Source organism: Pelodiscus sinensis, chromosome 30, assembly GCF_049634645.1.
Source record: "Pelodiscus sinensis isolate JC-2024 chromosome 30, ASM4963464v1, whole genome shotgun sequence".
NCBI classification, from domain to species: domain Eukaryota; kingdom Metazoa; phylum Chordata; order Testudines; family Trionychidae; genus Pelodiscus; species Pelodiscus sinensis.
The window spans coordinates 255,378-266,134 of NC_134740.1; positions in this window are offsets into that span (position 1 = coordinate 255,378).

Consider the following 10,757-nt stretch of genomic DNA (forward strand, 5'->3'; position numbering starts at 1 on the left):
GAGTCCGCTCAGCGTCAGCCGGCCCGCGGAGCCGCTGGTGGAGGGGGTGACCCGCCCCTTGAGCCCCTCCGCGATGTAGGTTTTGTAACCGGTTCTGTAGGACGCCAGCAGGGCCTGCGTCTCCCCCGGGGGCAGGCGGTACCACTGCATGTGCCGGTCATTGACATTGTACCCGGACACCGCGCACTCCAGGGCGACGGAGCTTCCCAGCTGAGCCTGGGCGGACCCCGGCTGGGTCAAAGTGACCGCGGCGGCGCTGCCTGGGCGAGAGGGGAGAGACGCAGGGTTAGACCCCCCCAGAACCGCGCTCCCGCCGGGCCCCGCACCGCAGAGGAAGGGGCAAGGCCCCCGGCCCTGGGGAGACCCAAACTCCGCCCAGAGTCCCGGGGGGGTCAAACGCGGGAGCCTGGGTCCCGGGCTGCCGCCAGACCCCGAGAGACCGGCCCAAGCCCCCGCCCCACGCAAGGGGCAGCCTCGGCCCCCTCACCCGGCAAGCGGGCCCAGGCAATGAGGGAAAGAGCCGGGAAGAGCAGCATGGCGGCCGACGGGCTTCGCTGGGCGCACGGGCGCTGGGTCAGACCGGTCCCCGGGGGACAGCGCCCTCCGGCCTCCCAGCCGCGGAGCCAGGCAAATCGCTCTGCGTCTGGGCAGTCTGGCAGCTGCCGCCTGTCTCTCCCCGCCTCCAGCAGGGGAAGGAGGGGGAGCCGCAGCCACGGGGGGGGGGGGGGGGGCTTAAATCTCTCCGGAGCTGGGCAACTCGCCAGTGGAGCTGGGAGCGAAGCCAGGGCACAGACACAAATCCAAGACTCGGTCCCCCCAAATCTCTGCCGGCAAGGTCCCAGCGTGGCGCTCCCGAGCAGCGGTACCGTCTGGAGGGCGCACAGGCAGAATGGTCCTTCATAGCCCCGAGAGGGCCAGTGAGCAAAACAACAGCGTTTATGCCCAGAAAACACGTGTTCTCCTACAGACTAATGCAGCCCCTGAGGACCTCCCCCCCTTTACAACCCTTGGGGGCTGGCGTTGTGTTCTTCAATCCTGAGGGTGGGCCCAAGGGGTCACAGCTCAGGGGTCGGTGGCTGGCAGGGCTGGTGGCGGTTCACATTTAGGACAGAGGGGCAAATACCGGCCCGCGGGCCAGTGGGCCCTCACATCACCGTGTTTAACTCTGGCTCCGCAGGCTCGGGAGCACAGCTCCGATTGGCCGCGGATGGGCCTTCCAGGCCAATGGGAGCTGCCAGCGCCGATACCTGCGGAGGCGCCGGTAAATACAGAGGCAGCGCCCTGCGCAGGAGTAACCCCAGTGAACCACCCGGTTTAGGAGGAGTTCCCCAACCAATGGACTCCGGGGCGGGTGGCCAGACAGGGGCAGGTTTCTAAACTACCCAGACATGTGACCGTGCAGAGTCTTTTCGTGGCGGCTCTGTCCGCGCAAGGCGATTTTCAACCTTTGCGCGGCAGAGCGCTGGCGGGTGCTGCCCCACTCCCGGAAATCGGCGCCGTCTTGCCAGGTGTCCCGAACTGGGCAGAGGGAGCTGGGGTCCCCCGAGTCCCAGCCAATGGGATCGTGCTTCTTTCTACAGGCGGAAAATCCGGCCCCTGTGCCTAACGCTGTAACCAGCCGTGGGCTCTGCGTGCGGGGCCATGGGGGATATTGTCGTTGTTACAGCCACGTTCCCACCGTAGCATCTGGGGGCCACAGCCAGAGATCAGGGCTCCGTGACCCCGGGGCACAGACACCCCCCCAGGCGATGAAGGCCGCTGCCCGGAGGGGAGCACACTAGGCGGGGTGGATGCGCCAGGCAGTCGCAGGACGCAAATGCTCAGGACCCATCAGACACGCACGGGGAGGGGTGTCCGAGTTCCCCGCGAGACCTGGGCTGCGCCGCGGCAGGGGGGTGCCAGGCACACGAGTAGGCGGAGCGGAATAGCGAGATGAGTCCCCTGCGGGTGAGTGCGAGGAGCGGTTGGGGCCCAGCGCAGCAGGAAACCCGCTTCTCCTTTTTGGCACGGCTGCCAATGGGGTTTCTCTCGCTGTGCCTGGCGCAGTAATACACGGCGGCGTCCGCAGCCTGGAGGTTGCGCACCTGCAGGAAGGCCGTGCGGCTGGGGGTGTCCTGGGTCATGGTGACTTTCCCCCGAAAACTCTCCGCATAGGTGGGCGCCCCCGAGGCTGTGTTAATCCAGCCAATGCTAACCAGCCCTTTCCCGGGCGCCTGGCGAAACCAGTGAATGGAATACTGAGTGAAGCTGTAGCCAGAGCCTGTGCAGGACACGGTCACCGACTCCCCCGGCTTCTTCGTCTGTGCCCCAGACTGGACCAGCTGGATCTGCGCCCTCAGCCCTGGGGAGGAAGAGGAGACAAGGGGAGGCTCCTGCCGGCGGGTTCTGTCCGCCCTCGGCCTGGCCCCGGGGACAGTCACCCACCTGGGAGACCCGCCAGCAGGAGAAGGAAGCGGAGCGCAGGTTCCATGGCGCAGCGGCCCTGCGGCAGCCGGTCACCGCCTCTGCTGCTGCCGCGGCGCGCACCGACCGGGGTTCGGAACGGAGAGAAATGTCCTCCTCATTTGCATATGCAAATCGCACCGCCCTCCAAAGTGTCGGACCCGAGCGGCGGAAGGAAGGAGCGAGGCTGGAAACCCGCCCGGCAGCCGAGGGATGAGCGGGAGGGAGGGGCGCGCGAAACACGCTGATCTCAGGGGAGTTGGGAACGGTTTAGAGCTGGACCGGCAGGGCACCATGGGGAGCGGCGCCCGCATCTCCAGCGCAGCCCCTGGCCTGCAGGGTGGAGCTCGGCTGGGGAACGAGCCGCGGGCCGCGAACCTCTGCCGGCCTCGCGCCCGAAGCCCGGGTTGGGGTCGGGGCTGGGGGTGGGCCTAGAAATAGCGCGGTCGCCCCCTGTGGGCCTGGCCTGGTGCTACCGCAGGAGCCGGGGGGGGGGAGGGGGCGGTGCCAGAGGGGGCGGCTCTGAGGTTAGTTATTGGGAGCTCAGCGCCCACCCTGCGGGGCGTGTTGTGTCCAGAGTAACAGCGGCCAGACTGGGCCCGGACAAAGGTCCCTCCGGCCCAGGGTCCTGCCTTGACCAGGTGCCCTGTGCCGGGAGCGCCAGAGGGAGCGAAGCAAAGATCGAGGGAGCCCCCCCCCCTCTGCCATTGTCAGAGTCCCAAGCACAGAGACCAGGGACAGCAGCCCGGCCCATCCTGGCTAACAGTCATTGATGGACCTAACCTCCATGGATTGATCTAGCTCTTTTCTGAGACCTGTGAGAGTCTTGGCCTTCACAACATCCTCTGGCAGGGAGTTCCACAGGTTGTCTCTGCCTTGAGAGGCCTTTTGTTTGTTTTAAACCTGCTGCCTCTTGATTTCCTCCCATGGCCCGTTGGTCTTGTGCTCAGAGGAATAAAGGGCACTTCGTCTGCTTACATTCTCCTGCTTACTTGGTGCTGGGTAGTGGGGTATCTTGCTGGTTGCTCTGCTGGGCAGTGGGATGTGGGTGACCTCCACTGGCTGTTGTCTGCAGCACGGCCCAGCAGGGCAGGGGATGAGTCATTATGCAAGGGGGCTTTGAACCTGTCTGACCAGTGATCTCCCAGGGAGCCGAACAATGGGAAGAAGGGGAGTGGAGCCCTGGCTGGAGGCAGGGGTGGGAGTGAGTTAGTTTCTGTCTGGGAGCATGGAGGAGACAGCCTAGGGAAAGAGGCTGAGATTTAGGGGCCCAGTCTCCCCCATCTCAAGGGGGGCTGAGGCATCCTAGGCCTGCTCTCCGTTAAAATTCACAGTGGTGCCCAAGGGAGTTAGGCATTGGAATTCCAAATGAAACCCTGAACGAGTCATGGTCCTCTAACCATTCACCTGCTCTGAAATCCCCAACCCCACCCCTTCCATCCTCACCAAATCTGCATCTCTCACTGTCTGCTCCCATCCCGTGACTGAGACAGATCCTGGAGAGGGTGAGAAATTGGCGTTTCTCTTGGATCTGGACTTGTAACACTCCTATCATCTGAAGAAGTGGGTTGCTCCCACAGAAGCTCATGATCCCATCCACAAGTTTTGTTAGTCTTTGAAGTGTGACCAGAGTGTTTGTTGTGTTTTTAGTGTATCCATTGCCAGAGTCTGACAGAGGTGCTAGGGACACCAACCCAGCTGGTCATGGCTAAGAGCCATGGATAGATCTTTCCTCCATGAATTGATCCAGCTCTTTTTTGAGCCCTGTTATAGTCTCGAACTTCATGGCATCCCCTGGCAAGGAGTTTCACCGGTTGTCTCTGCCTTTTGTTTCTTTTAAACCTCCTGCCTCATAATTCCTTGCCTGACCCCTAGTGCTTGTGCCGTGAGGTGTAAAAAGCTCTTGTCTATTTACATTCTCCTGCTTATGTGGCTGCTTTTCATCTTTTCCACACTGACTCTGTCTCTCTTTCCCCAGCACTCTTTGGCTGTGCTTTGGGTTGGTATTTCCAATCTTGCCGAAGGGAGTTAGGCACCCAGATTGGTGGAAAAAAACCCCAAGGGAGTCAGACTCCTTCCTTCCTTTTATCCCTATTTCACCCCCACCGTCCATCCCCACTAAGGCTGCATCTCGCACTGTCTGCTCCCGCCCCGTGACTGAGACAGACTCTGGAGAGGGTGAGAAACTGGAATTTCTCTGAACTCATTGAAGCCACAGACCCGCCCTGACTTTCCGAGGGGTTTTGTCCTGAAGGGAAAAAATAAAAAGAGCCTTCTGTGCACTGGCCCGTGTGTTGCGTGTTTTGTAGCTGGAGCTGAGCCTCTCACAGTCCCAAGGGAATTGCAACAAACCTTCAACATCCCCTGTGGGTTGTGTTGCGCTGTTACTGGCCAGTGTGTGCGGGGCAGCGCCTGTTGTCTGACGTGGGCATGTTGGGAATTGATTTGTTTGTTGGGCCACTGAGGGGTGGTTGTTTTTTGGTTTCGGTACTTTGTAGCTTGCTGGTTCCTCATTCTTGCCTCTCATGTATTGACGGGCTGCTGTGCTGCTTGGAGCTCTGTTTGTCATGTGGTTCTCGCTGCTCTGCTGACGGTGCTTTTCGTTCCTGTGTTGAGGCCTTTGTGGTTTTCTCTCCAATGGCTGCCCCTTCTCCCCCCCCCCCCACCTTCCTTCCTCCCGGCTCCGGGCCCCGCGCAGGCCCCACGTATCCTGTGACGAGGCTCAGTTCTTGTCCCAGCCCCGCCTGTCCCGGTGTCACTGTGCGCGGCGCAGTAATAGGTGGCGGCGTCCTCAGCGCTCAGCGAGCGGAGCTCCAGCGAGACCTGGTTCGCGGCGGGGTCGGCGGAGATGTTGGCTCGGTCCAGGAACGCCGGGGCGTAGCCGGTAGTGTCGTTGTCATACGGGTAGATCCATCCGAGAGTCTCCAGCCCCGCTCCGGGGCGCTGCCGGACCCAGTGCCATTCGTATTCCTCATCGGTGACGGAGACCCCGGAGACGGCGCAGCTGAGGGCGACCGGCTCCGAGACCCGCCCCACGCCCGGGCCGGACGCCGCCAGCTGCACCTGGGCCAGGACACCTGGGAACACAGAAGGGACCCAGTCCCCAAACAAGCCTTCAAGGAGCTGCCCGGAGCGTCAACCCCCTCCCCCGGGCCAGCTCCGCACCCGCCGCAGAGACTCACGCGGGGCCAGCGCCAGGAAGACCCACGGCACCATCGGGAGGGGCGCCCACATCTCCAGCGCAGCCCCTGGCGGACCCGGCGGAGCTCTGCTGGGAGACGGGCCGCGAACCTCTGCCGGCCCCGCTCCCAGAGCCCAGCGCGGCCACGCAGAGATTTGCTGCCTGCTGGGAGCGGGGCTGGCGGTGGCCCTTAGAAATAGCGCGGGCTCCCCCTGGCGGTCTGGCCTGGTGCTACCGCAGGAGCCTCTAAGCTGGGGCGGGGCCAGAGGGGGCGGCTGTGCGGTTAGGTTTTTGGGAGTCTCCAGACTATCAGCGGCAGCCGCAGCGGCCAGACTGGGCCCGAGCAAAGGTCCCTCTGGCCCAGGGTCCGGCCTTGCAACTGTGCCCGGTGCCAGGTGCCCCAGAGGGAGTGAAGCAAACATCAAATGATCCCTCCCCTGTCGCCCATTTGCAGCCTCTAGCAAACCAGGGACACCAGCCCTGGCCATCCTGTCTCCTCGCCATGGATGGACCTAAGCTCCATTAATTGAACTAGCGCTCTTTGGAGCCTTGTTAGTGTCTTGGCCTTCTCAGCATCCTCTGGCGAGGAGTTCCACCGGTTGGTTCTGTCTTGTGCTGCCTTTTGTTTCTTTTAACCTTCTCCCTGTTTATTTACTTGCATGATCCCCTAATTCTTGTGTTCAGAGGAGTAAAGAACTCTGGTCTATTTACTTTCTGCTCCTTATGTGGCTCCATTTCATCTCTTCCACCCTGACTCTGTGTCTCTCCCCCCACCCCACACCCCCAACCGCTTTTTGTGTTCTGGCTTGGGATTTCCAGTGGTGCTGAAGGGAGTTAGGTGCACGAATGCCAACAAAAACCCTCCGCCCCCACACCCGACCAAATCCGCATTTCTCACTTTCTGCTCCCGCCTGGGAAGGGACAGAGAGCGCAGAAGCTGAGAAATTGGAGTTTCTCTTGATTCATTAAAGCCACCGACCCGCCCTGGCTTTGCGAGGGGTTTTCTCCGAGGAAATAATTGATTTTCACTGGCCCCTGTGTTGCATGTTTTGTAGCTGCAGTTTTCTACATACAGTGTGAGCCTCTAGCAAAGTCCCCAGGGAACTACAATAAACCTTCAAGATGACGTTGTCGTTATTGCCCGTTGCCTTGGTGAGCACTTTGGGGGTTTGTTTGTCACCTCGTTGGGTTGTGGGTGGCCGGGGGGCGCTTCTCGTTGCTGTGTTGATGCGTTTGTGGTTTCCTCTCCAATGTCTGCAAATTTCCACAGCAACCCCCCCCCCCCCCCCACACACACACACACCTACCCACCCCGCTCCGCTTCCCGCCCCGGGCAGGCCCCACGTGCCCTGGGAAGAGGCTCAGTTCTTGTCCCAGCCCCGCCTGTCCCGGTGTCACTGTGTGTCTGGCGCAGTAATAGGTGGCGGTGTCCGCAGCGCTCAGCGCCCGGAGCTGCAGCGAGACCCGGCTCCCGGCGGGGTCGGCGGAGATGGTGACTCGGTCTTGGAACGGCGGGGCGTAGCGAGTATCCCCGTTATACGGGTAGATCCGTCCCAGGGTCTCCAGCCCCGCTCCGGGGCGCTGCCGGACCCAGTGCCAGTAGTTGTACCGCTCGGTGATGGAGACCCCGGAGACGGCGCAGCTGAGGGTGACCGGCTCGGAGACCCGCCCCGCGCCCGGGCCGGACGCCGCCAGCTGCACCTGGGCCAGGACACCTGGGAACAAACCAACGATCAAACACATGGGCCAGCGAGCAAAGCCCCCCCCCCCCATTAGAGCCCCGCTCCGGAACTCACACGGGGCCAAGGCCAGCAGCGCAGCGAGGAGTCGGGGCCCCATGTCTCACACCGGGAGGGGCAGCCCACGATCTGCCGGCTGCTCCCCTCTCTGCGGGTATCTGCTTGAAGAGCCGTCCCGTAATTCTGACCGGTAAGCGCGCACTGAAACACAGCCCCCTCCCCCACTTCCCTTTCCCGATGAACCACAGGAAAGGAGGAGAATACGCAGCTGTCGGGCGCCCTCCTTTGGCACCAGAGGTGAATGAGCGGCAGGCCTGAGCGAGCAGCAACCCAGGCGGGAAGTGACGTCATTCCTGTACCACTCCTCTTCAGAATGAGTTCCCAGCGCTCTGTTTTGTTTTTCGGGAAATTCCTCGCGCCCGCCACTGGAAGGGGGCAGGTTCGGTGTCCCCCCCCCCCCCCAATATCCCCTGGGAGTGAGATCCCTCCGGCGCCCTCTACAGAGACTCACAGACTCCCCTCTCTGCCCGGCTGGGAAGGAGCCTGGAGCTCCGAGCCGGGAGGTTTTTGTCGGAGCTCACACCGGGCTCCCCGCGCTGTGGGTCTCTCGCCGCGCAGTGGTAGCGGCCGGAGTCCGCCCGGCGCAGGCTGCGCATGGCCAGGGACATCTCGCTTCGGGCGTTGTCCCTGGACACGGTGAATCGCCCTTGGGCCCAGGTCGCGTACTTTATGCCACTCCCGTCGCTGTAAATACGTGAGACAAACTCCGGTGCCGTCCCGGGCCGCTGCCGGTACCAGAACATGTCGTAGCTGCGGAAGGAGCCCCTGGAGCCTGTGCAGGTCAGCCGCAGGGACTCGCCTTCCTCCGTCACGGCCCCCCCGGACTCCGCCAGCTGCAACTGGGACCGGGCGCCTGGTGGGAAAACCCACAATGAAGGAGCGTAATGGGCCTTGTCCGTGCCCCGGGGCTTTCACAGGGGTGAGGAAAGGAGCTCACAATACGCACCAGGAACACACGGGACAAACGGGGAGTTTCTGCGGCGGAGGAAAAGTCCCGGTGGAGATTGAGGGCAGCAGAGGGAGAAACGCGGGTGGGCGGAGAGAAAACAGCAGAGGGACCGCGGCTGGGAGAAAGCGCAGGGGGGACTGGAGAGAGACAGAAACGCGGAACAGCGCGCAGGGAAGGCAGGAGAGAAAGAGTCGATGTGTGACGATGTTTAGGTGGCTGCCGACGCACGGAGGGAGAGGGGCCCAGACGGACAGACGAAGACAGACACACGGCTCCCTGCTATTCCAGAGGTTTCCCCACCTGGCCAGGCCGCTAGTAGGATCGCGCACCGCAGCCACGGCACCATCGGGAGGGGCGCCCACATGTCCAGCGCAGTCTCTTGCGGGCCCGACAGCGCTGCGCTGGGGGATGAGTCGGAGGCCGCGAACCTCTGCCTGCTTCGCGCCCAGCGCCCAGGCCCGGCAAGGCACCGATTTGCTCGCTGCTGTGTGCCAGAGCTGGGGATGGGCCCTATAAAGAGCGCGGGCGCCCCCTGGCGGCATGGCCTGGTGCTACCGCAGGAGCCGCCGGGCTGGGCTGGGCTGGGCTGGGCTGGGCTGGGCTGGGCGGGGGGAGGGGGGGGCCGCTCTGCGGTTAGTTATGGGGAGCTCAGCGCCCACCCTGCGGGGCCCTTCCTGTTGTATCCAGGGCGGGCTCTACGCGCCAGCAAAACAAGCAGGTGCCATTGCCAGGGGCGGCATTGCGGCCGCGGGAAGAGCAGGCGGGGAGCCCCGCGGAGGCCGCCCCGCGCTGGGAACCCCGCGCCCGGCAGATCGGGGCCTGCGCCTGGCCCCGGGGCGCTGGGAGCTCTGTGCGCTGCTGGAGGGCGGCGCTGGGCGGCCGGCTGCTGCGCCTGCTGGGGACGCTGAGCCCGGCGGGGCAACCCGCGGCCATGGTGCCTGCTCTCGGCCCACTGGAGCGGAGTTCAGGGACTCGGCGGGCGCTGGGGCCCCACCCCCGAGCGGCAGGGACACGCGAGACCCTCCTCCGGCAGTAAATGCCCCCAAGAGACCCCTTTCCCCCTCCCTCGTACGGTCCCGAGCCGGCCGGCTGAAACGCGGAGCCGCGGCTCCTCCACTCCGCCCCCCGCTCAGAGGTGCGGGGATCCCCCTTCTGGAGGCCGGCTCCTCATTCTTCACTGGTGACACCGCGAGGGCGGAGGAGCCAGGGGAGGGGGAGGCGAAGGAACGTGCTAGAAAAGGATCCGCGCGCCTCCCGCCGCCGCACAGGCGCCGTGTGAACGTGCTAATTCGGAGGGAAGCCCCAGCGAGCGGAGCCGTTCCTGCCCCGGCAAAGCGGCTCGGGAACACGGTGACAGCGAGGAGCGGCCAGGCACAGGCAGTCCCGCCCCCCTGCTTTCCCGGGGGTTCTCCAGCAGCCTGGCCAAAGGCGGGGAAGTTGGGGTGGGATGGAGGGGAAGGAAAGAGAAGTCGGAGTCCCGGGTGAATACAGGGCGCTCAGCCTCGCAGTGAGATCCCCTTCCCCCCAGCCCGTCCTCCTGTATCGGACTGTCAGGCTCACAGGTCCTGCCTGCACATGGCCCCTCTGCTCCTGAGCGGAACCCCCCTCTCGGGGAGCCCCCTCCCCTCCAGCAGCAGTGACACAGCCCTTTCGCAGGGTGTCCACTCCAGTACAGCGACCCTGTCTTGGGGGGCCCACTCTCACCTGGGGGTCTGCCCCCTGCCTCTGGGACGGCGCCTCTCAGGGCCTTCAGCTGCCTGCCTCTGCGGTGAGCCCCCTCGGGGGTCCCATCCCTCTGGCCGCCCAGGGCCTCTACTCCTAGAGGGGATGGTGCCCCCCTGTTCTTTGGACCAGAGCAACTATCAGCCAGCACCAAACAGGAGGGTTTATTGAGCTTTGAACACAGCAAGGGGTCCCTCCAGCCAGTGGGCCTAGGCCCTCAGCCCGCAGGTCAGCCTCCCCTGCAGCCAGCTGAGCTCTGCCTGTTCTGTACTCAGTCCTCCAAAAACAACCCCCAGCCTCAGAGCAGAGCCTCCAATGTCCCCAGCAATAGCACCCCTCCCCAGTCCATTGTCTTCTTCCCAGGTGAGTGGGTTGCCTGGGACCCTCTTCTCTGCCTCTTCTCCTCCCTCCAATGTTCTCCCCTCACTGGGGTCAGCTGTCCTCTGAGCAGGGGCGGGGTCACCAGGGTCCCAGACACCACAGCTCCAACTCTGGGCTGTTCTCTGAGACAACAAACACCCACCTTTGTCACATGACACCAGTAACTGCTGGGCACTGAGTGCCCTCCTGTATGCAACTGTGATGACCTGTCGGGGTTCCCCGGACTCCTGCACCCCTGTAATGGCACAAACAGACTCCCCCAGCCCGTAGAACAGAGGGAGTT